The sequence below is a fragment of the Amphiura filiformis genome, chromosome 2 (assembly GCF_039555335.1).
Source record: "Amphiura filiformis chromosome 2, Afil_fr2py, whole genome shotgun sequence".
In the NCBI taxonomy this organism is placed as follows: Eukaryota; Metazoa; Echinodermata; class Ophiuroidea; order Amphilepidida; family Amphiuridae; genus Amphiura; species Amphiura filiformis.
The window spans coordinates 75,194,386-75,219,971 of record NC_092629.1 but is presented as its reverse complement, the minus strand read 5'-3'; the positions used below and the strand labels follow the sequence as shown (position 1 = coordinate 75,219,971).

Sequence of the window (25,586 nt, the reverse complement as noted above, 5' to 3'; positions counted from 1 at the left end):
TGGTTGTTTGTAGTACATCAATTTGGATTCATACTTTCTAACTTGCATGGAAGACGCATGGAAGACACATGTATTTCCAAAAAAATTGCCCTCTTGGGCTAGCCATTCAAATTCCCTGAGTATTCTCTTCTATTCCCTGTCTGGAAAAATGCATTTTCATTTTCCCAGAGTGGCTGGTTATACCCTGTCAAATGATTCCAAATTAATGAAGGCTCAGAAACACATGGCCTCATCCCCACTACTCAAATATGCTCAGGTCAAAAATCCTATCTCCCCATGACAACAATGTTGTCAATACGGTATATCCGGCAAGTCTACTACCTTAAGGGTAGACGAGGTATTGTTGGTCGAATCAACCTAAAAATCGATTTTCATTATCTAGATCAATATATTTTTCATTGTTTTTAATGAGTTATGTACGTTTTACAAAAGTGTTGTTGTTTCAGCCCTCTTTACTCAAGAACCACAGCACATATAAAAGTATATCTGTGATATTTTAATTCTTCTACACGCTTCGCTATGAATTGAGCAATGCAGTTTTTGCCAAAGCTCACTACCATTAAGTAAGATGCTGTGAACTACCAAATCACAACAGTTTAAAATAATTAATAACCTTAAAGAGAAACCCTGCCAGAGCAATTCTTCTGGGATTGACCCAAACCTGCCTGGTTATCAAATTAATCAGCGACAAGGTTATCTCTGAATTTAACAGATGCTAATTGATGCAATTAAACATTAAAACATCACTCAGCACTTGTCAAATTCAGAGATAATCTTAACACTGATTAATTTGATAAGCAGGCAGGTTTGGTTAACCCCAGGAAAACTGCTCTGGCGGGGCCTCCTCTTAAGGATTGTTATTGGGAAAATTCTCTAAATTTAATAATTCTTGACTAATGTAATACCAAGTAATGTGCTTATAAAGTATGATCAATATCTTCAATCACCTTTTTCTGAAAATGGTTCAAATGAAGATATGGTCATGTGTTTCTGCGCATTCATAATCGAAAGTTAAAATCACAACTGAATACATCACTACCAGATTCCTATGTCTGCAGACCCCAGAGTTACACTGCTGCCTATCGTTGCTACATGCTTCACTAGTATGTGCAGTGACATGTGTACTAGTAAGTAATTCCTTTATGTGTGTCATATCTACAATACCCACACGGTGCCAAATAAGTAGCTGGATAGACTGAACCTCTGGGGTGTGAGCAAAAGGAATCTGGTAATGTATGTACCTACAAAACAATTATATTACATCATACCACACGCTACTATATAGCTTACTATGAATTTATGAGAGACATAATTTACAAGATAAAACCTAGTTACAATTTTGTATGCACATCACATACATGTACAGTACCTACAAACCAATAATAAAATACATGAGTATGATTCAATGGCCATTCTTTTGTCCCATGGAATGGATTAAAAATAGTTTAATTATTCAAATTTCGGAGGGGACATTTTTCAGAATTCAAACAAAATATGTGTGATAGCTGGTTTATAATACATACATACATGTACAACAGTGGCGTAGATTTCTTTTTAACGGGGGGGGGGGGGATTTTTGAAGTATATATAGTGGATGCAGCTCATTCTGGTGACAGAATAAGTTTATGGTACAAATGTGTGTGAGAAATGTTGGCATAATTGAAGCTAAACTGGTGAAATATGGAGCAAAAGTGGAATAAATTTGCGCTAAAATTAACAAATATGAGGTTAATTTGGTCAGAAACCCACATACATGCATCACCATGGGGGTGGGGGTGGGTGGGTAATTGTACATGTATGGACCATCCTTCCTATCAAAATATTGGGGGTTGTCTTGGCCCCCCCATCCCCGGATCGGTGCCTATGCCATACACTATTCCTTTCTGCTGCATTGCTGGGGCAGAAAAATACCAAAAATTAAAACTTATGATGCTACAGTTCTTTTCTAGACACCCTGTATAAAACACTTAATAATATGTGACACAATCTGGTCCATTAAGCTACTTGCAGTTCATGATTATGCCCTATGTGCGGGAGAGCCTCGAACTGGCAGCATACATGAAAGGAAGAATTATGTAACCTTACACAGAACGTTATGACTAGTTCAATTCCCATTCATGTATGCTGCCAGTTCGAGGCTCTCCCGCACATAGTGCATAATGGCGAACTGCAAGTAGCTAATGGAGGCCAAAGGAGGCATTTTGAACATTTGAGTTAGCCTAATATTTTGTACAAGGTAATAACAAAATTCTGAAAACACCAAATGTCTAACATACACGATTCTAAAGTTTTTGATGTCAATTTTCTATTGTTTTTACTCCACATTTTTTGCCTTTATCTCAATTTCAAAGTTGACGCCTATGACCTCCATGGCAGATTGTGTTACATATACATTGTATAATATCACACACCATTATCAATTCTTTATGAATATACAAATAATTTACAAGATAGTATTACAAAATCATACACAAAACAACATATATATCACACACTATTTTCCTTTATACGATATATAAACATGTACAAAATCTAAAAAATAATAATACAAAATCGTGCAACTATTGATTTTGTATGTATGTATCTATACATATCAATAAATATATATATCACACACCATTATTAATTGTTATATAACAAGATAAAACAAATTCCTCTTCCACTTGCCCATATAATAAAAGCTTCATATAATTCTCATGATTAAAATCTAAATTGTAATCCATTATTTTATCTGTAGCTTCAGAGAGAGCTATCAACTGTTTGACCTGTTGTTGCATGGTTATTTTTATAATTTTGTTGCAATTGCTCATTCCTTCCAGAGGTTGTCAGACATGGGTGGGTTGTGGCATAGCATGGGTCATCATTTGGGGGGGGGGGGGGGTCTGATTGAGGGGGCACAAGCCGTTTTTGGCAATTTTCCTATTTTATTTTTAAATTTGAAATCGATTGGGGGCACATGCTCCTCTCGATCATGCCCCTATGATGCTACGCCACTGTCTGTGAGTTGGTAGCACTTTGGTATGAAAGTACCCCCCCTTTCAGGTCAATAAAAAGATGAAAGCTCTATCTCGGCAAACACTAACTACAAGAGCGCACAGAGGTGGCCAGAAAAAAATTAAATGTCGATAACCATTCTTTGCTGCCTACGTTCTTGTTGTCGTCTCTGATCCTGTAACCTACGACTCTTCCCTACGGAAGGCTCTGAAGATGTCGGTATCATCATCGTCACTGGATTCACTATCTTCTGGGTTTTCATCCTCTGGGTAGTCGTCCTTTTGGTATGTCCATAAACCATGAGTGCCATCCCACTGAAATAAAAGATATTATAAGTTATTAACATGAAATACGATCTGGTCTATGGAGACCAAAGGCGGCAAATTTGAAATTAAGATAAAGGCAAAAATATGAAGTAAGACAATAAAATATGTAAGAAAATAAGACATTAAAAAACTTAACCACAAGTATGCTAGACCTTTGATGTTTTTTTCAATATATTATGATGTTTGTATAAGCATTCAAAAATGCCTCCTTTGGCCTTCATGGACCAGATTATTATGTCGCTAATGGGTTCTAAATTGTCCTTTGTTGACCCAACCTCCAGGATATACTGCAAACATTGGTCGCATTTTCGGCTTTGTGGTATAGCAATGAGCCCTTTCTCTGGGCCATTTTGAAATATGGATGGGTCATTTTTCCAATTTACCAAAACAAAGGAAAAGCTGTAAAAACTTGACAATTTGTTTGCAGTGGCCTTTGTCTTGGATAAATTGGGCAATTTTGTTTTAAAGAAATGTTGGGAAAACATGTTTTAAAAGCATTTGTTGGAAAAATTGTGGAATTCAGCCTTTAAATTAGTGAAAATATTTCATTATGTTTTAGGCATAATAATAGAAAAGAAAACGTATAATAATAGTTTTGAAAGTTCTGAGCATCTTAACTTTTCTCAAGCTTTTAGAGTCCGTGTGGGGGGGGGAGATGGAAAAATGCTAGCATTCCACATTGGATATTACAATCTTTGCATGCCTTTGTTTGCCTTATCACAGCTATGACCTGAAAAATATATGCGCAAGTGGAAAACTCTGTGAGTATCGCAACAGAAAGATGTCGGACTATACATGCCATACTTACTGATGTACTGATAAGCTTGGGTTCATACGGATGCCAAGACACATCTCTTACAGTTTCATGGTGTGCATGAAGCTTGCTTACTACCTCCCCTGTTAGCACATCATATACTAGGAGAAAAGACACAAAGAGTTTAGGATTAGCAAAACGCTTTGTCATTTAAGCCTTGATTTTGGTTGAATTTTGATTAATTTGGTTATTCTTTACTGAGTTAACCAATCAGAAATGCGGTAAGAAAGCCAATACTTACTGACAACTTTTCCAGTTCCACATCCTGTGTATATGTACCTCTGTAATACAAACAAACAAAATACATGACTGTAGTAATAATGCATTATACAATAAATAAACTCACCTAGCCAGTGGAGAATGTGGGTGAGAAAAAGTATCAGATAAGAGTATACAGTACTCCATGACCTCTGTATGTCATCAGGGGCCAGTCACTATACTGAAACCTCGTCACTAGGGACTAGTCAATCACAATAGATAAACTCACCTGCAAACAAATATGTACTTTTACAAGCTGAAAAAGCAACTTTTCTAGACATTGTTGACATGGTGTCTTCGGGAAAGAAAGTTTCCTACTATAAAGACCTAACTATTGAGATGGTTTGTATGTTTGAAGGTTCAAAATTAACAATAAGGCGACTGGTTTTATTACCGCCACATTCAGCAATTCATCATCACAACGCACTTGTAAACGAACCGTGCTTGAGTTTAATTGACAGATGACGTCAGATGCATTAATTTAGTTGTTTTATCTGTCTTCAATTAGAGTACTCCATGAGCTCTGTATGCCATAACGGACCAGTCACTATATACCCATACCTCTCATTAGGGACTAGTCACAATAAATAAACTCACCTGGCCAGAATGTGGGTCAGAAATGGCATCTGATAAGTGTATATGTAGTACTCCATAACTTCTGTATGCCATAAGGGACCAGTCACTATATATTCATACCTCTCATTAGGGACTTGTCACAATAAATAAACTCGCCTGGCCAATGGAGAATGTGGGTGAGAAATGGCATCTGATAAAGAGTATATAGTACTCCATGACCTCTGTATGCCATAATGGACCAGTCACAATACTGATACCTCTCTAGTCACAATAAATAAACTCACCTGGCCAGTGGAGAATGTGGGTGAGAAATGGCATCTGATTAAGAGTATGTAGTACTCCATGACCTCTGTATGTCATCAGGGACCAGTTACTAATCACTATACTGATACCTCTCATTAAGGACTAGTCACAATAAATAAACTCACCTGCCCAGTGGAGAATGTGGGTGAGAAATAGCATCTGATGAGAGTATGTAGTACTCCATGACCTCTGTATGTCATCAGGGACCAGTCACTATACTGATACCTCTCATTAAGGACTAGTCACAATAAATAAACTCACCTGCCCAGTGGAGAATGTGGGTGAGAAATGGGATCTGATGAGAGTATGTAGTACTCCATGACCTCTGTATGTCATTAGGGACCAGTCACTATACTGATACCTCGCATTAGGGACTAGTCACAATAAATAAACTCACCTGCCCAGTGGAGAATGTGGGTGAGAAATAGCATCTGATGAGAGTATGTAGTACTCCATGACCTCTGTATGTTATTAGGGACCAGTCACTATACTGATACCTCTCATTAAGGACTAGTCACAATAAATAAACTCACCTGCCCAGTGGAGAATGTGGGTGAGAAATAGCATCTGATGAGAGTATGTAGTACTCCATGACCTCTGTATGTTATTAGGGACCAGTCACTATACTGATACCTCTCATTAAGGACTAGTCACAATAAATAAACTCACCTGCCCAGTGGAGAAAATAGCATCTGATGAGAGTATGTAGTACTCCATGACCTCTGTATGTCATCAGGGACCAGTCACTATACTGATACCTCTCATTAGGGACTAGTCACAATAAATAAACTCACCTGCCCAGTGGAGAAAATAGCATCTGATGAGAGTATGTAGTACTCCATGACCTCTGTATGTCATTAGGGACCAGTCACTATACTGAAACCTCTCATTAGGGACTAATCACAATAAATAAACTCACCTGGCCAATGGATCATCACAATATGTTAATAACCCTAACAACCGTTACCACTGACCGTAATTAGCATATTATCGTGATGTCTGTATTAAATTAGACATCTACCAGAATGTGGGCGAGAAAAAATATCTAATGAGAGTATGTAGTACCCGTACTCCATGACCTCTGTACGTCATCACGGACCAGCCACTATTACTGATACCTCTCACTAGGGACTAGTCACAATAAATAAACTCGCTTGGTCAGTGGAGAATGTGGGTGAGAAATGGGATCTGATGAGGGTATGTAGTACTCCATGACTTCTGTACGTCATCGCAGACCAGTCACTATGATCTTGTCATCAGGGACCAGTCACTAATACTGAGACCTCTCATTAGGGACTAGTCACAGTAGGTAAACTCACCAGCACATTAGGGAATGTGGGTGAGAAATGGCATCTGATGAGAGTATGTAGTACTCCATGACCTCTGTATGTTATCAGGGACCAGTCACTATACTGATATCTCTCATTAAGGACTAGTCACAATAAATAAACTCACCTGGCCAGTGGAGAATGTGGGTGAGAAATGGCATCTGATGAGTGTATGTAGTACTCCATGACCTCTGTATGTCATCAGGGATGAATCACCACTAATTGATTTTCTCTTTGCTGTGGGATGAATTAATATACATATAATAATGCATTACAGTAGCAAATGGTATTTTATAAATGCTCCAAATTGACCAATAAGCACTATTTTGAGTTCATTTGTCAAGACCAAATGATGGTCTTCCGTGATGATGTGATTGATGCCGTCTACCGTGTGATAGACTGCATACACGAACCAATGATATTCAGCGCTATAGCCACACAGTGTCATCGCCCCGATATCTTCATGACAGAAATCGCCATATAATAGTAGGTTGAATCCACAGCCACGCATGGCCATTTTGAGATGCATACTGGGCCGAGGAACATCGAACTAAGGCTACTGACAATAGCCCGGTGACTGACCTCTCTGTGTGAGTGAGCATGGTATGCGCCGCGAGGTCATCTGCTTTTAGACTGCCTCCACGAGTGAAGTAACTTTAGGGGTTACGTATTAGATAAAATCAGACATAAATGATGACTAAAGTGACTCGGACATTACTTTCGTTGATGGTGTATTTCACAAGTAAAGATAACTCCAACAAACACACAAAGGTAGTTTAAGGCTGACATTACTGAACACGTATCAATCTGGAATTAAAGGGATACTACAATATTACAACGAGTGTCCTACGCTGCGCTATAGTTCGGCACATATCCTTTCAACACATATATTCAAGTGCAAGGAAAAAATATGGCTTCTTTAGAATAAAAAAATTACGTGAGATATTCATCATTTTCTACTCCGGTATCCAAAGATTTATCGTCTGAAAATCAAATCGCGCATAGCACATTCACATGTATCGATCCCGGGTATTGATTTTAGTGTCTCTGCTGTAATTATTAACCAGGCGATGTCGGTGTGAGCCACTGACTATGACTACTTACATCGTCTTGGCGCAGATTGCCATCTGTAATCCCAGTGTTGGGAAGCCACCGCATCGACGGCATTTGTCAATGGTGTTACGACTTGAAAAATTTCTCATATCCCATAGTTTGATGCTCTGGTCTTTGGAATTGGTTATCAAATGCCTGGAATCGCCCTGTAAACAAACAGATATTTTAATAATTATTTACATGTTCCAACTTCTTCCAACAAAAGAGGGGAGCTAGCACACTCCCTTCTAAGGTATTTCATTCCATTTTTCTAATATGTGACACGATAAAGGGAAATGAGTCGGATATCGCTTATATTGATTTTGAGATTTTGGCAAAAAAGCGTTTAAATTCTTTTGTTTTATATTGTTTTCAGTGGTTGATAAATTGATGTAACTTAATTGATCAACATAGGGTTTTCAGTTTCTGAAAGCTCTACATGTCCTCTATGGAAAAATATGTAAAACTCATTTTCGACCAGGGTCGACATGTGACTCATTCCCCTTGATCCTGTCACATATCTTCAAATGAATATAAGCTATGAGCTATAATTTGGTTCACCTCACGTTTGGTAGTGACGTCAATGCTACGTCGTGTTTGCACTGCTAGTGTACCAACAAACCGTCCATGTACGCGTGCGTTTACACTTAGGGCGTTTAACTTTACGAGCGCGATTTGATACTGTGGCGAGCGAAATACGCACATACGTCACTACCAAACTTGAGATGAACCAAATTATAACCATTAGTTTTGCTCAACTAGGCCCTAGGGCCAAATTTGACCTAGCACTTTCCTTGAGAGTACAGCTTACCTTTGAGCATGAAGGTGGGGATTGGGGTTGTATTGGCCCATGATTTTTTTATTCATATTCTTACAAAATTAGTCCAAGCAAATGTGACTCCAAACTTGCTATTTACAGTTTCAATTAGCATTTCAATCTTTTGCAAAAATCCTGGGCAAATCTTGTATCCTGTATCCAGCTACTATGCCTAATAAGAATCATTGTTTTATCAACTATCTACTTATCTTACAATTTCTATGCGAGTTACTTATCCATCATAAACATCAAACATAACATCTTACCTTTGAGTCAATATATGTGATGCCATTCTGATGTCAAGCTAATATGCCTACTAGAGTCGTTGTTTTATCAACTATCTATATATTTATCTTACAATTTCTATGCGAGTTACTTAGAGAATAACGATAGGAATTTTTATTTTGCTTATCCTCTATCGTGTGATAGATGACAGGCAGGTCCAATATTTTGAGTAGTGGATGCCGGCGCAGCCGTATCCACTACGATAAAAATATTGGACCTGCCTGTCGCCTATCATAGGTAGAGGATAGGCAAAATAAAAATTCCTATCGCTTATTCTCATTCTTAGTCAGTTAAATATTATTTTAATAACTGTAAACAATTTTTTAAAAAAACTAAGTTACCGTCATAAAACTCCCTCATTATAAAATGAACGAAACTTGTTTACAACTTTACGTATTCTGTTGCGCTGTACTGCTAGCGCGCTCGCGATTCCGCACTAGTCACGCATCCAGCGCGATACATACGCGCACCTCTACACGCATGTTACGGATTATCAAGACGCATGATGACGTGGGGTCGTCTACGGCCTGATAGACGGCACCAAAATAATGCGATTGTCCAATCAGAAATGTGTCTAAGAACTAGACCACTCCCACTGACTAAGAATTATCCATCATAAACATCAAACCATAAATCCATACCTTTGAGTCAATATATGTGATCCCATCCTGATGTCCAGCTAATATGCCTATTAATGTAATTGTTTTATCAACAATCTACTTATCTTACAATTTCTGTGCGAGTTACTTATCCATCATAAACATGAAACCATAACACCCTACCTTTGAGTCAATATATGTGATGCCATCCTGATGGCCAGCTAATATGCCTACTGGAGTTGCATTGTTATCATCAAGCATACGCCTATCCCATACTTTACACAGTCCATCATCTGCGCCGGAGAAAATAATATGAGAGCTATCGTCTGCAAAGCACACAGCACTGATATCATCTTCATGTGCATCAATCTGTGAAAAACAATTTTGTCAAACTTACAATATTGTAATTAACCTTTTCAAATATTTTTGAACATTGATCGCCCATTTCATGATCTCCATCAGACAGCAGTGGCGTAACCAGTGCCCCATCCCCCCTCCGACACAAAAAACTGGGAATAAGAGCAAATTGTTTTTAAAGGCCTATTCAGTGATTTGCTCATCAGAAGGGTCGTAAAAATCATCAAAATCCAGTTTTTTGGCACCTTTGTTAGTGTCATAGGTATTAACATAGCCTGCTAGTTTTCCATGAAAATATAATATCAACTTTGTCAATACTCCCATTTTCCTAGTTTTTTTTTGCCTAAATGTTTTATTTCAAAAATACTTAATGACAATTTTAAAGAATTTTCCTTCACTGTAAGGTAATTTATACACAATTTGCATGTTTCTCGCTTTTGCTGGGATCAATGAATAAGCCTATAAATTGAGCTATTCAAGTTGAACTCTACACTACTCCTGTGGAAGATTTAGGAAATATCTTCCACAGGGGGACTATGTTTTTCAAATGTAATTGGCCAGAGTTTATCATTTTGAAACCCATACTCCCCCTGACTTATGGCTTTATCTAATCTTCCAAGGCTGGAGTGAGTATTTCAAATGGAAGTTATCCAAATGTCTATTCTATTTGAAACTCATACTCCCTCTGTGGAAGACTTTAGCTAAATCTTCCACAGGAGTAGAGCGGATTTTAAATGGAATACCCATTATGCAATCCACAGACAATACTATCTTAGTGTCACTTACTCTTAAAATCCTATCATTTTTCTCCCTGTCATAAATGTAAAGATGTCCATCATTAGCTCTGAAAAAATAGTAACAATAAAAATAAAGCATGTTATAGTCCAGTTCTCCCAGGCATGTTAATAGTCCAGTTCATCCAGGAAAAAGGAATAAAACTAAAACCACTGATCATTCAAATTATCCCATGCTGATCCTTTATTGCAGGGCTACGAAATCCCCGGTATCGTGGTACCGGCGTTCCCAGAAAAAAATCAAGAGTCGCAGAAAAAAATCAAGACGGGAAAAATAATTTAAAACGTCCTAATCTTTAATATAATTTTGTCTGAAGTTCTAGAAATATGCTGTGAACACTACCACTCGTGAAATATTTTCTGCAAACTTGGACGCTAACTGAAAACTAAAACTAAATGCCAGTGACAGGAATAAATATGTAAACAAAGTAAAACAGATACCGTGTGTTGATTTTAATTGTGTATGACTCGATTCACTGTAGTCTCTAACGCTGCTGCGTCAACATGAACTCCAGACCAGACTATCGTACACACCGCTGGGATCCCAGAAAGTAACATGAAGTAACAGAAAGAGCCTAACTGGGATTCCCCCGAGATTTTCAACATGCGGTAGAGCCTAACTGAGATTCGCTCCCAGAAAAGCAGGTTTTTCATTGACTGTCGGAACATGGAATCATATAGAAAACTGAAAATTAAATATGCCCGACTTCAGACTGATTTTGCTTGATCACACCACATATAAAATGGTCACTTAACTTAAGTAAATCATAGTTAAAATGGTATTACCTGAAGATTTTTACCCACATAAATGTTGTTAAAAAGTAAATGAAAGTGAACTGCATCAAAGAGAGATTGTGAGTTTTGTAGCTTTATTTACATGAAAATAGTCACTCATTTGGATGGTCAACCAATTCATTCAAGTTTTATTATTTCAATAATTACTAGTACTGTAACAAACACCAATACTTAATATTTTTTAACAGGAGCTAACTGTTTAAGGCATGGGGTATGAACGTTTGGACAGTATTTATTGTGGGACATTAGAGCACATAAGACATATCGAATTGCATTATGAATACGAAGAATGTCCTTCTGATATCAAATTTTTGAAATTCGCAATGTAATACTGTAAAAGTCAATATTTTCGCGATAAGATATTTTCGCGATTTTGAAGATTTTGTCAATTGCACGAGAATTAAATTTCGCGGTTTTGATATTGATACAATAGAAACCTAATGCAAAAGTTTATTTTCATGAGTTTTTATTTTCGCGATTTTATGTCCACTCGCGAAATTCGCGAAAATAAAAACCTCGCGAAAATTTTTTTACAGTATACATTTTATGGCAAATGATTAAACATTTATATTTTGGATATTTAACAGTAGGTCTACTCGAAGTAAACTTTATAAATATGATGATTTATACTTAAAGTGTATTTAGGTGGGATGAAAAGCAGACGATCAATTGAACATTTTGACCTTTTGTATTGAAGATATGGATTTTTTTCAAAACACCAAAAAAAAAAACAAAAAAATCCATATCTTTAATATGAAAGGTCAAAATTTTCAATTGATCATCGGCTTTTCCTCCCAGCTACATACACTTTAAGAATATATCGTTACTTCGAGGACTGTTATATATCAAAAATGTGAAAAATATTGAATTTTTATAATTTGTCATGCAATTTGTATTATATCGTGAATTTCAAAAATGAAAATTATTTGATATCAGAAAGACATTCTTCGTATTCAGAATGCAATTGATATGTCTGATGTGCTCTCATGTCCCACAAAAATACTGTAGAAACGCTCAAAACGCTCATTCCAGATCCCTTAAGGTTAAGGAATTGAAAATGCAAATAGTCTCCACTTTTCAGAATGCTGTCTTTTGCCCATAAAAAATCCACTAAGCCCTGCCTGGACGGCGCTGGGGCTTCGCCCCTGGACCCCACTTGTTCAATTATTGTGTTCTTACTCGTACTCCGGCTCCTCACGTTCACAGAAAATATTTCAAACAACAGTTCACGTTCCCAGAAAGGAAATTATTTTTCTCTGCCCTGCTTTATTGACAGGACTGTCGTCAGGGTGTAACAATGTGACCACGGGTTCCATAATAACATTACAACATTATACAAATGTGTGGAGAATTTTAATAAATAACACCCCAAAAACAGTGTATCTGGCTGGATTCAAACCGGCAACCTTTGTAATACATGACGCTCCAGCCAACTGAGCCACAGAGGCATGCTGTAGAAGAGCGGCATGGTGAAGAAGAGCGGCATGGTGGAGAAGCATGTTGGAGAAGAGCGGCATGGTGGAGAAGAGCGGAAGATATAAATCTATGGGTATAAGATTCGAATGATGTTCATTGCATTCCTATCAGAAGGCATCAGAACTGCATATTTATTCCACATCAACGCATGTCTTGTGTAAGAATTTGATGTTTACGTTGCCAAGTGTCAAAATGTGCAAATCTAAAGTGCTGAAAAATTATGAAAATTGCTACTTTTCTTTTCATTACTGTCATATTGCCAATTAGTGCAGGAATTGGGAGTCTACTACTTACCCAGCTACAATTTCCGAGTTATCGCTTGAGAATTTTACAGAGAAAGCACAGAAATGTCCGCCACCAGGACGCAAGTTTAGGGCATGATGGGTGTTGTAATCTCCATAGATGTTACAAAGATGAACTGAAATTCAAACAGAAACAAAACGCTTATCCATTATTCTTCATCTCATTAAAAATATGATGAAGCTCTTGACTATTCCATCCCATAACAACGCTGTGCACAATCGCTGTTGCTTTGGCACACCGAGCATGTGTGGGATTTGCTTTGCCATAAAAGCGATAGCAATTGAGCACAGACTGACACCCTCAGTTGGTTAATGTTCACTAAGAAACATAATGTAAAATAACATGTGCAGTTCGTGGTGATGAAGGATTCAGTGAGTATAAACTCTGCTTTGACTAATTTACATAATAGCACAAAAGACTGTGTTCATCTGTAATTAGCCAAACATTAGAGTAGGGCCTGGATGTTCCAAAACTTTCCCTCCCAGCAGAGAGATACAAACCGTCACTCTCAAAACAAAAACAACATCTCTGTTGATGTATTCCACAAGTTAATGAAGAATGCGGCTGGAAATTTGATTAATAATGGGCTTATTACTCAGAAAAACAAAATTGCAAATGAGAAACATGTAATAATGACTTGGCAGTTTTGTTATGAGGGTGACGAAACAGCAAGCAACTAGCTATGGCACTGTGAGTGATTCTAGCATTAACACTGACAAAAACCAGGAAAATGACTACTCAAGAACTGCCGCTTCAAATTTGCACACAATAATCATGCATTCAAGGCTTCAGTCCCAAGTATTTTTGGTAGATCAGCTTTGTCATTTTTGCAAGGCATGTTAAATATTCTGTATTTAAATTTGAATGATAGTTATTTTGATGAATCAACTGCATCTTAAGGCTGCCTGTTTTGAACAGTCTAAATTTTTGATGTGATCGCCTGTCATGATCACCTGTGTTTATTTCTGAACTTCCATTTTTTTAGCTGTGTCATGCTTCCTCAATTTCAAATAGATTTCGGGAGCTTTGGACGCGAATGTGAAGCTACTGGTGAGCTAATTTGAAGCTAGACTTTTGAGTCAGAAAATGAACATAACTTACTGCATTCAGACCAGCTGGAGTAGATGAGGAAGCAGCCATCAGGACTGCAAAAGAAAATCAAAACACATGTATGATATGATCATGGGAAAGTAGTCTAATATCAAAAATATTTTTTAATCAGTTACCATGGTTACTAGGGTTTCATAAATGGGCTATTCCATTTAAAGTCGATACTACCCCTGTGGAAGATTTAGCTTAAGTCTTCCACAGTGGGAGTATGAACTTTGATTAGAATAGACAGTTGGGTAACTTCTATTTGAAATACTCACTCCAGTTGTGGAATATATAGGTAAAGCCATAATACAGAAGGAATTTGGGTTTCAAAATGATTAACTCTGACCAATTACATTTAAAAAACATACTCCCCCTGTAGAAGATATTTCCAAAATCTTCCACAGGGGCAGTGTGGATTTCAAATGGAATAGCCCAATTCTAAGATTTGATGCAAGCCACATGAAAATTGAATTTCACGTTTATAACGTATCTCAGTATTTTGTACAAAATATAGACTTTCTGGAATATGTAGTAATTGGATGGATGAAAAATATAAGCAAGTCACTCACCTAAAGGCAGTATCAATTATACTCCACCCAACATCTCTGGCACGGATTTCTCTGAATTTGTGGAACCTCTCCTTAGTGACATCATAGAGTCTTAGATACTGGTCTTGACACGCAGACAGGAAGACATTGCCATCTTTGGAGTAGGTGCCACAGAATGCTTTTGTAATGAACCTCTCTACGATTTCCATCTGGTTTGGTAAATAGCTGAGGAGTTTAAACAAAAAGAGCAGGTATTTCATGTAACATATAAGTGCTCCTGTCTCTCTCTCTCTCTCGTCAGATAGCTACCATATACTTAGTTCAGCATTTACTTGGCAAAAGTTATTCGGATTTTCATTTTGCAACTTACGCTTGTGTAAATTTGTATTTATAAAGCATGCGCCGGTACTAGTAACACGCTACGCAAATTTGCCTCAAAGTCATCAACAGGTTACGATTTGATGCTAAAATGGGCTGTGTGCAATAATTATGAACCCCGGGATAAAATTTCCAAACTGTGTGCCAAGATATAATTGCCCCCTCTCTCAGCCTGCCAAAAATTGCTTTCCCCAACCTCTCGGCCTTTGCACCTCCCACTTTGAATATGGCAAATTTGTGGAATCCCAATTTGCAAACCTTAAATGGTCTAGATATATATTGCGAGTGCAATGCGTAGGAAAAGTTGCATATTTAAGTGTTTCTGTAATGTTTCCTAATCCTTTTTAGAGCATTCCATTTAAAAGGCACCCCATGAATGTGTGCCAAAAATCGCTTGCCCTCATCTCGCCTTGCCAAAAGTTGCCGGCTCCCACTTTCGGCTGGCCAAATATATGTTTTCCCCCTAATTTCACCCTCCCCCAAGGCTCATAATTACTGCACAGCCCCTAAAAGATTAAAGGAGATATTATAAAAGTTACTCTTCCTTGCAGTGGCCATGAAATTACAAGATATAACTATCTTTGTAACCAATAAAAATAGTTCTTCTATCATGACTTTGGGGTTCATCAAGAGTAGCTGGTAAAAATCCACTTACTTTGCCCCCAACATGGCACAGTCGTTGGGAGTAAAATGCCCATGAGAACAGCCGCCCAATGACCTCTGAAAAACAACAACAATATAAACCATTCCCTGAACCTGAATATCAACTTTTTACAAATTTTAAATTATGCTATCAAGCTACTTTCAAATTTAAGGTGGATCACGAACCACAAATCTTTCCGGCTTTCGCGACCGTCTGCTTTCATTACTTTTGGTAAAAGTAAAAAAATAGGGATGGCGGTCCTAAATAGGTTGAAACAATAAACAAAAACAAAGCATACATAAACAAAATACAAACTTCAGTTGGAATAGACACAAATCTTTAAAAGGCACTTCCTTATCCATATAAATCCACTCCAAAAATGTCAGATTTTTATACCATCACAGAAGCCTGGGACTACATCATGACAATCCAGTACATACATGTGGTCATCATGTTATATCACAGGAAAATGAAACCAATATGACATGGGATATATATATATGTACCTATTTACTTTTCTCAGCAATTATCTGTTGACAGATGTCAGACACTCCAATAGGTTATGTTTTATCACATGCACATCATACCAATATCACATGGGATGTACAATTTTTGTACATGAGTAACTACATGTATTAACCTTTCTCAGCAATCTGCTGACAGACAGTCCAGTAGCTACGTGGGTCATCAAGTTGAGTCACATGCACATCATACCGATATCACATGGGATGTACATGTGTACCTATATGTACCTTTCTCAGCAATCTGCTGACAGACAGTCAAGTAGCTACGTGGGTCATCAAGATGAATCACATGCACATCCAGGGATAGACTTAGGTTTCAGTTTTCTACTGGTCCTCCGGGCCAGTGAAATGTCAGATCTAGTGGCCCTGCAATAAATTTACTGGCCCAGCTATTTCAATATCATATGTTCTACTGCAAAAAAATCTATCAATTTTTAATCATTTGCCATTAAAATGTGTATTATATCACAAATTTCAAAAAATCAAAATTATTTGATATCAGAAGGACATTCCTCATTTTCAAAATGCAATTCGATATGTCTGATGTGCTCTCAGATCCCACAAAAAATAAGTGGAAACATCGCTAACCGAGCCCTTAAAGTCAAGCAAACCTTAACATTTGTTTTGTACTGAATGTACTCAATGTAGAGAGTGTATTAGTCACTAAGGCAAGTTCAGTCAGTAGTCCTGCCCAGTGGCGTAACTAGGGTTGGTAGCGCCCGGGGCAAGAAACAAAATTGGCGTAGTAGTATAGGCTACGTAGGCCTACTATCGCCGTAAAAAAGCGGCCGTATATTTCCAACTTGCTAGCAATGCAAGAATAAGAATGAAAATATACGAAAAATCATTGAATAAAGATATAAATTACAGGTGACAGGCGGAGCAGAGACTGTGTAAATAATGTCCATGACTGATTATATCTTGTCTCATATGTGTTGGCTCAAAATCTTGTGGCCCGCCGGGCCAGCGTTGTTGGAAGTTTACTGGCCCGACGCAAAATCCACTGGCCCGGGCCACCGGGCCACTGCTTAAATCCGTCCCTGTGCACATCATACCGATATCACATGGGATGTACATGTGTACCCATTTACCTTTCTCAGCAATCTGCTGACAGACAGTCCAGTAGCTACGTGGGTCATCAAGATGAATCACATGCACATCATACCGATATTACATGGGATGTACATGTGTACCCATTTACCTTTCTCAGCAATCTGCTGACAGACAGTCCAGTAGCTACGTGGGTCATCAAGATGAATCACATGCACATCATACCGATATCACATGGGATGTACATGTGTACCCATTTACCTTTCTCAGCAATCTGCTGACAGACAGTCCAGTAGCTACGTGGGTCATCAAGATGAATCACATGCACATCATACCGATATGCACATGTGTACCTATTTACCTTTCTCAGCAATCTGCAGACACTCTAGTAGCTGGGTGGTCATCATGTTTAATCGCATGCACATCAAACCAATATCACATGGGATATGTTCATGTGTACACTACATGTATTTAACTCAATCAGCTGACAGACAGACACTCCAGTAGTAGGTGGTCACCATGTGTTATCACATGTACATCATACTCACATGAGATGTATAGTGTAAAAGTTAAATCTTTTTAAGCAGTCTGTTGACAGACACTCAAGTATAGACCACTTGACATGTGATGTCATTGCCCGGCAGTATGCACACAAATTATGACAATTTCCACTGTTCTTTGCCCTGCGATGTGTGCTGTGTATGCATCGTAGTTTGCTCAGGGCACATGCATTTTAAATCAGCCACTACATTTCATAGTCCAAGACAAACATTGAACAGTGTAGCGGTTCATTCAAGCATATTGATCGACCAGTCCCTCGCCTTTGCTGATGTCAAGTGGTCTATAGGTGGTCATCATGTTATATCACATGCAAATCAAACCGATATATCACATGGGATGTACATACTTATTTACCTTTCTCAACAATCTGTTGACAGACACTGCAGTAGGTAGTGAGGCATCATGTTTTAAACCAGCCTGGCCTAGCATCTGTTGTTTAAACTCACTTTTCTGTGAATAAGAATAAAACACATAAAAAAGAATCTTGCTGCAATTATTGATTTTCACTAATAAATTGTGATGTGATCAAGCAAAATCAGTCGGAACTCAGAAATATTGAATTTTCAGTTTCTTATAGGATAGTAAAAAAGATTTTATAAAGCTGCATTTGGCAGAAAACCCCACTGAAATTGAACAACCAGTTCCAAAGATATGAGCAATTAAAGAGTTTCCAAAACAAAAGGAAACAAAAGGAAATATTTCCTTTGTTTGGCTGTATCTCAAAATCATTCCGAGTTCCAACTGATTTTGCTTGATCGCATCACAATTGGTCATTTGTCAATGTATAAATGTATGAAAGCATCATCCATAATTTTCGCTTACGCACAAAGCGTATGTAACTTTCTACCCCCTCCCCCTCAAGTTATGAACAAATAAAATGGTGAAGGATTTGCTCTGAGTACTACTGATAAATAGATACCAAATACTATGTGGATACCTTAGTGCAGGTCCAGGGTGCAGGTGTATTTTTTGAGTGGGTCGGTAAGTCGGAAAAATATTATTATTTTTTAAATAACACACTACTGCAAAGGCCTAGGCAATGAGCACTGGTCATGTGGAGAGATAAATCAACACTTCAGACTGTCAATAAATGAGGCTGTGTAATCCAGGGGGGATATACACAATTTTCTATTGCATTTTGGCCCACTTTTTCAGATTTCTTCCCTGAACAAAAAGAAGAACTTAAACATCGACAATTACCTACATGTATGCACTATAAAAATTTTTTTTTTAAAGCAACGCAAATGGTCTGCAGAGCATTTTTTCGCTTGTGCCCATTAACCCCCTGGACACTACTGGTCATCTAATAGCATTTCTGATTGGTTGATAACTTGAAATGCTCATTTCAATTGCCAATTATAACTTGGTTTTATAGTGAAACTTGCATTTGCAGATGATCTTATAGCCTCTTTGATTGGTTCAAAATTAGACACAGTATTCATTTTAGCCAATCGGCAGGTAGTACTCATGGGGTTTAAGTATCTTATACTTACATCAATAGCTTTCGTATCAGGGCACTTGTCAGCTGTAAATAAGAATAAGAAATAAGATTTGTGCATAAAAAGCATAAATGTAGATTTGTTTATAAATAATGCATACAATTTCACAAATGGCTTGTACTTTTTCAGTGAAAATGATTGAAGGTAGCATACACACCTGCTCATATGCTGTGGATAACTACATGTAGCTGTGTTCTTCCATACTTTTTAAAAACAAGAGAACCAATCAAGTAGTGTTTGGATACCAAAATTTCCTGTGGGCTTATTTCTTAAAGAGTTAACAGCACATCTGAATTTATTCATAAATGTTAGACAAGCTCAACATTTTATGGCAAAACATAATCCATGGAAGAGTCCACCTTGTTAAGGTCCAGACCATGTGTAAAAGAACATTGTGATATACATATATGTAAGGACAAGGTCACCTACTAAATCCTATTCCTAGTATAAACATTTTTAATTGATGGTATTTAGTTACTGCAAGAATCCAGTACAGGGCTGGATTTCACTCGGGAATATATTCCATAATCTACATGTTTAAATGCAAAATTTCTTACAATGAGGAAGCAAAATTTCTCTACAAATTCTATACTACACCCCTTGAAAAATTTTTGACTATATTTGCATTTTTCTCCAAAAATAATAACACACTGGTAACAAAAGTTATTATATGTGCCCATCCACCACAAACTGGTCGTAAAGTCTGCATTTTCCATTTTGAGATCAAAAACAGTATATGGATTTCTAGTAAAATACAGTAGGAATTTGACCTTTGATGAACCATAACTTCACTTCCAGATGTCAGATGAAGCTGGTTGAGGTGTCATTTTAAAGCTGAAACTTGAAAGTGAATTCTTTCAACATCTGCAATAAACAGAAAATGATCTAGAGCCGACTTTACTACCATTTCGTGGTGGATAGTCACATATATTATAGGGCCAAGTACCACCATAAGTTCTGGAATGAGCTTCCTGGGTTCCACACACTTTTCCAGTCCTGATTCTGTACAATTAATTAAATCAAAGCTTTTGTCTGAAACACACAGTTGCATACACCACTACCTAAAACCCTGGGGACTATTAGGACCCCTAGGATGTGGTGCAACCTACCCATGATAGCGACCCACATGTGGTGACCTGGCTAGCCAACCTTTTTGTGCCTATAAAGAGCTTTGTTGCAAAAGCCCTTACTTCCACTTTTTGACTTTTTGAGAAAACAGCCCTTTAATAATAATGTGCTATTATTACTTGTTTGTTTTGATTCATTTTGGTTTTAGATAAAGTGTTGATGAATAAAGATAGGTTTGGTACAATTTTGAAGCCTTCTTATTCATTTTATTATATTCTTTTATATTGTTTCTTTTGTGGATGTAAGGGCTTTTGCAGCAAAATGAATTAACCCCTTTTTAGAAACCACCTTTGCAATCAATCTTGAGCCCATTTTTTGCATTAGTTACCGGGTACCATATATGTACATGTAACTTGAAATATCTTGCTTTTTTAATTATGAATTTTAATTCGGCAAAATGCCATGAGTATTTCCGAACTACAACTTTTGTTAATTAAACTGATTTTTTTCAAACACAGTGACCCCAAAACAGTTCCTTAAATTGGTTTTAAAAGTAGAACATTCAAGGCTACTGTACATCAAACAAGTAAAACAAATCTACTGTATTCATTCCAATATTAGCGCCCAGGGCACTAAACAAAGTCATTTTGGGTGGGCGCTTATTTTTTACCTGGTTTACCTAATTTTTTTGTAAGGGGCATTTATTAGAGACGAATTTACATGCTATAAAAGGGTCCCGAGACGTTCTAGCTTTTCTGATGCAGAACATGTATTGAAAGTTTATACAGGACGTGTACTCCTCCAGCTATTTCACTGTATCGACAAATTTGACATCTGTCTGACACTTCAACATTAATGGTACCCTTTAGCAAATTGAAAATACCCTGGGTGGGCGCTTATTGGGGCATGGGCGCTTATTGGAACGAATACGGTACTTTACATTCATTTTATGTTCAGATTTCCGGAAATGCTCTACGATTTCCCAAACAGGCCATACTGTAATCGTTCGCCTAATGGGCTTCCTTGACATAACTGGAATTTTAGACACAAACTAAAAGTGCCCTCCCATAAAAATCTCACCAGCAAATGAGGGCACGTACCCTTAACTTTTGTTGGGTTTTTGCAGGAAGGAGCTCTATATTTGTACATGAAATTTACCTCAAGGCAAAGTAGCCCAGGTGCGCCATTAGGCGAACGTTTACGGTATACAATATCTCTGGAAGGGAAGGTGGTATGAAGGTCAAACGACCACCAAAATGTCTATTTTCACCCACACTATAATGTCATGCTAATAACTCAATTTCAGCCAGAGGTGGATGTAAGGGCTTTTGCAACTAAGCTCTTCGTATGTTGTCAGATTATTGCGCAATCACACCCCTTGTGTGTGTCCTTGTTTGTCGGTAAACACACCCCCACTCCTGCACCATAAAAACACACAAACCTTCAGGATTGCATTCTATGTATGGATTTTCATCATCATCATCATCATCACTGCTATCATCAAAGTGCCTGTCTTGAGTAAGAAGACGGATTTGACCACTGAAAGAGAAAATTATTCAAATGTATCAATTATGGATTATCAATTATGGACAAATTGGGCTAAATCCAGTTGAAATTCTTAAAACCATGGAATACCGTACTGACGCGAGTATAGTCCCACCCCGTTTTTGGGTGAACATTTTTTCAAATTTTGGGGTGGGACTATACTCGAATTAAAAAAAAAAATTTTGAATTGAATTTGAATGCATTTTGAAATCATTAATAGAGTATGACATGAATACAAATTATCAATTTTCATATTAAAAATACAAAACATCTTGAATTTTTTTTTATTTTTTTTTAGGTCAACCATGAATGATCCTAGCATTTAGGTCCAGGTCCTGGGACACTCCAATGCCGAAAAAATAAATAATTTTTTAATTTCTGAATTTTTTTGAAGTTTGGGGTGGGACTTTACTCGAAGGTGGGACTATACTCGCGTCAGTACGGTAGGCCCTATATACCTTAATTTTCCACACTGGCAGTGTGAATTTGAAATGGGGTTACCTGAATGGGCGACTTCATTTTAAAATTCACACATACATGTCACTCCGTGTATGGTACATGTAGCACAGAGAAGATGTAAGAAAAGGAGAGAGAACAAAATTATATCCTTGAGATAATCCCTTATGTATAGTACATTGTAGGTTAGGCTAATGGAACTCGATTGTTAGTTTCCTATTGACCGCCCGGATCACTTTTTCAATTTGACCAAAACTTTCATTATTTTCATAAAAAAGTCAATTATCTGAACATTGAAATGGAAATAATCAAAATTGAAACTCTCAAAATGTCTGACATCCCCTGCTGATCATAATCAGCACTTTTTCTTTGTTGTAGGGGTAGAGGATAGGTAGTAAATAATGGAAATTTAAGGATTACCTCATCATGTTTCTAGTGATTAGAAAAATTGTTAATTTCTTTTCATTTTTATGAAAACAAATTCAAATCTTTTCTCAATCTGTTGCAAAATGCCTGTAAAGATGATCTAAGCATTAATACCGGTTTTGAGATGGTCTTTCATCAACAATTATATACTTTGGTACTGGTGGGGTACCTAAGTCTGGAGAAAGCTGTTCATAAAATTACTGATTTATACCACTCGCTCACTTTCGGAGAAAAGCCAGCCTCGTGGCATGACGTATTTTATTTATTTATTTATTTATTTATAACAATAGGCTAGAAAGCCTGGACAAACCCAATAGTGAAATCACTAAATTAAAGGGATGCCCATTTATACATCAAAAACAAAAACAAAATAAAAAAACATAATTACGACAAGGACAGGTGGAATGGAGAAATAAAAGGAGACCAAACGAAATGGCTACATGAGGTGGAGACAAACAGCAGATTTAAAGGCTGGTAGGGAGGTGCTTTTGACAACATCCTCGGGCAGGTAGTTCCACAAGGTGGGAACATATGGGTAAAATGACCTTTGGCAGAGTGTGAGCCTTCGGAAAGGTGTATCAAGAGAGAGGCTACTGAGATTGCGGAGAGTGGTCTTGGGGTGGGGCTTGAATGGGTTGGGAGAAGAGCAGAGGTGGTTGAGGATCTTAAAAAGATGGCTAAGGGCAGCAATGTCACGACGCTTAGACAGGCTTGGGAGATTGCATTTACAGAGAAGTTCTGCGTGAGAGAGATTCCAGGATTGGAGAATGACTCTGCAAGCAAATCTCTGAGTGGACTCGAGCCTGTTGGTTAATGTGACATTTAATGGATGGAAGGTGATGCTGCCATATTCCAGAATTGGTTGGACAAGGGCTAAGTAGAGCAAATGCCGGATAGTTGGTGAGGCACAATTGAATGCTCTGTGAATGTAGCCTATGGTTTTTCTGGCTTTCTTAGAGATGAAATTGACATGCTCATTCCAAGATAAGTTGTCAGAAATATGAATACCAAGGAACTTGACAGAGGAAACTCTTTCAATCACCTGGTTAATCATATAAAGGCTCATGTTGGGAAAGGACATCGTGGACGTATGAAAAATTTCCGACGGCGTCATATAACCCGTATTGTGATTGGTTGCAAAAGCCATTCTTTGAAATCGTAAGCCAATCAATGAACGCGACGGCCTTTTACGGTATTAATTAATGTGACTCGCCAGTAAAGTACGTCTAACCTGATTGGTTTACAAAACTACTTTGATAATTGCAAAGCCAGTCAGCGTGCACGATGCAACAACCTCGTAGAGGTTTTCGAGAGGCGAATTCACGTGGTAATTAATCCAGCGATCGAGTATAAATTCAGCTTGACAACTGCTCTCGCGCGAGATCGCAGGTGCAATAACAATACATGGACACAATCAGTGACATTTACACAATGGGATAATGAATTATTTATGACATGCATCGGCTGGATTTTACGATCGAGGTAAGGTTTTGGCCTGTCCCTGCGTGAATATCCTTAGTTTTCAGCATCAAAGATACTTGCGATGACCAGTTTTTTGCAGACACTTTGATAACAGGTAACTTTTATAGGTCATAGGGTTGAAACTATAGTTGTACAATTTATACGAAATATATATTTTGTTATAGGCCTAAAATGTTTACAAAAATATAGCCTATTGGTTACGTTGTGCTTGCAGTTGTATTCAGTTGTTCGACGAATTTAATGTATCCTTACAATACACGCTCGTCAAAGGTTTACTGCATTTTAGTATATAGTGTCATGAAAACGAAATAAACCAAACTGTGTTGCTATTAAAAAAATGTTTTATTTTCAAAACAAATAAAATCTTGTTTGGACTATAAAAAAAAAGTGTAACTACATTTAATATATTTTCAATTTAAATGAAGCTAAACTGGTGAAATATGCCGGTGCAAAATCTGACTATAACGTATGTCATGTATGTAGTTTCGTACCAGGTACGAACTTTGTAAGTACCGGTACCGTAACTTACTACTACTTAGTACTACTACTACTACTACTAGTACTACTAGTAAGCTTTTAAGCATGCTTGGTGGGCAGGTGGTAAGCTTAAAAGCTTAAAAGCTTACCACCTGCCCACCAAGCATGCAAGTTACTTGTTGTTGTTGCTTGTCTTTACCTGCGAATCAACATCGTGAATATCCGTGTTGCATCACTCTCAGTCCCGGACGCTGTTGCTTCATCACTGTCGCTACTCTCATGTCTGGACCCCATATTATCAGTGCAAAATTATTAAATTTTGGGGTTATGTCATGTCATTTGCTTTCTGCATCACCTGTTTACGATGCTTTCTCCGAGTTTCTCACAAAAACAAACTTTTTGGTGACCTTTGCCCCCTATTATATAATTTGATAGGGCGCCACCAATTTTAAAAGGCCTGCAAGCCTGTGCAAGGTGCCAAAATGCCAGTATGTTCTCTGATGTTCAACTGTGTTATAAACTACTTAGGGACGCACCATTAGACTTCAAGGGGTGGGGAGGAAGTTTTGGAAAAAAAAAAGCTTCCCCTACTACATTAGCAAAAAAAACTTTCCCCACCAACACTAAAAAAAAAAAAAAAAACCTTTCCCCACCTAACTGTATAAATGCATGAAAATTTTTTAAAAAAAACTTGTCGCCTTTGGCAGCGAAAAAAAA

At 37.6% G+C, this 25,586-nt stretch overlaps 1 pseudogene; it reads right to left on the bottom strand.

The window, feature by feature from the left end:
• Positions 1-2,889: 2,889 nt before the first annotated feature.
• LOC140146617 (DDB1- and CUL4-associated factor 11-like) lies at positions 2,890-25,243 on the bottom strand (annotated as a pseudogene).
• Positions 25,244-25,586: the final 343 nt, after the last annotated feature.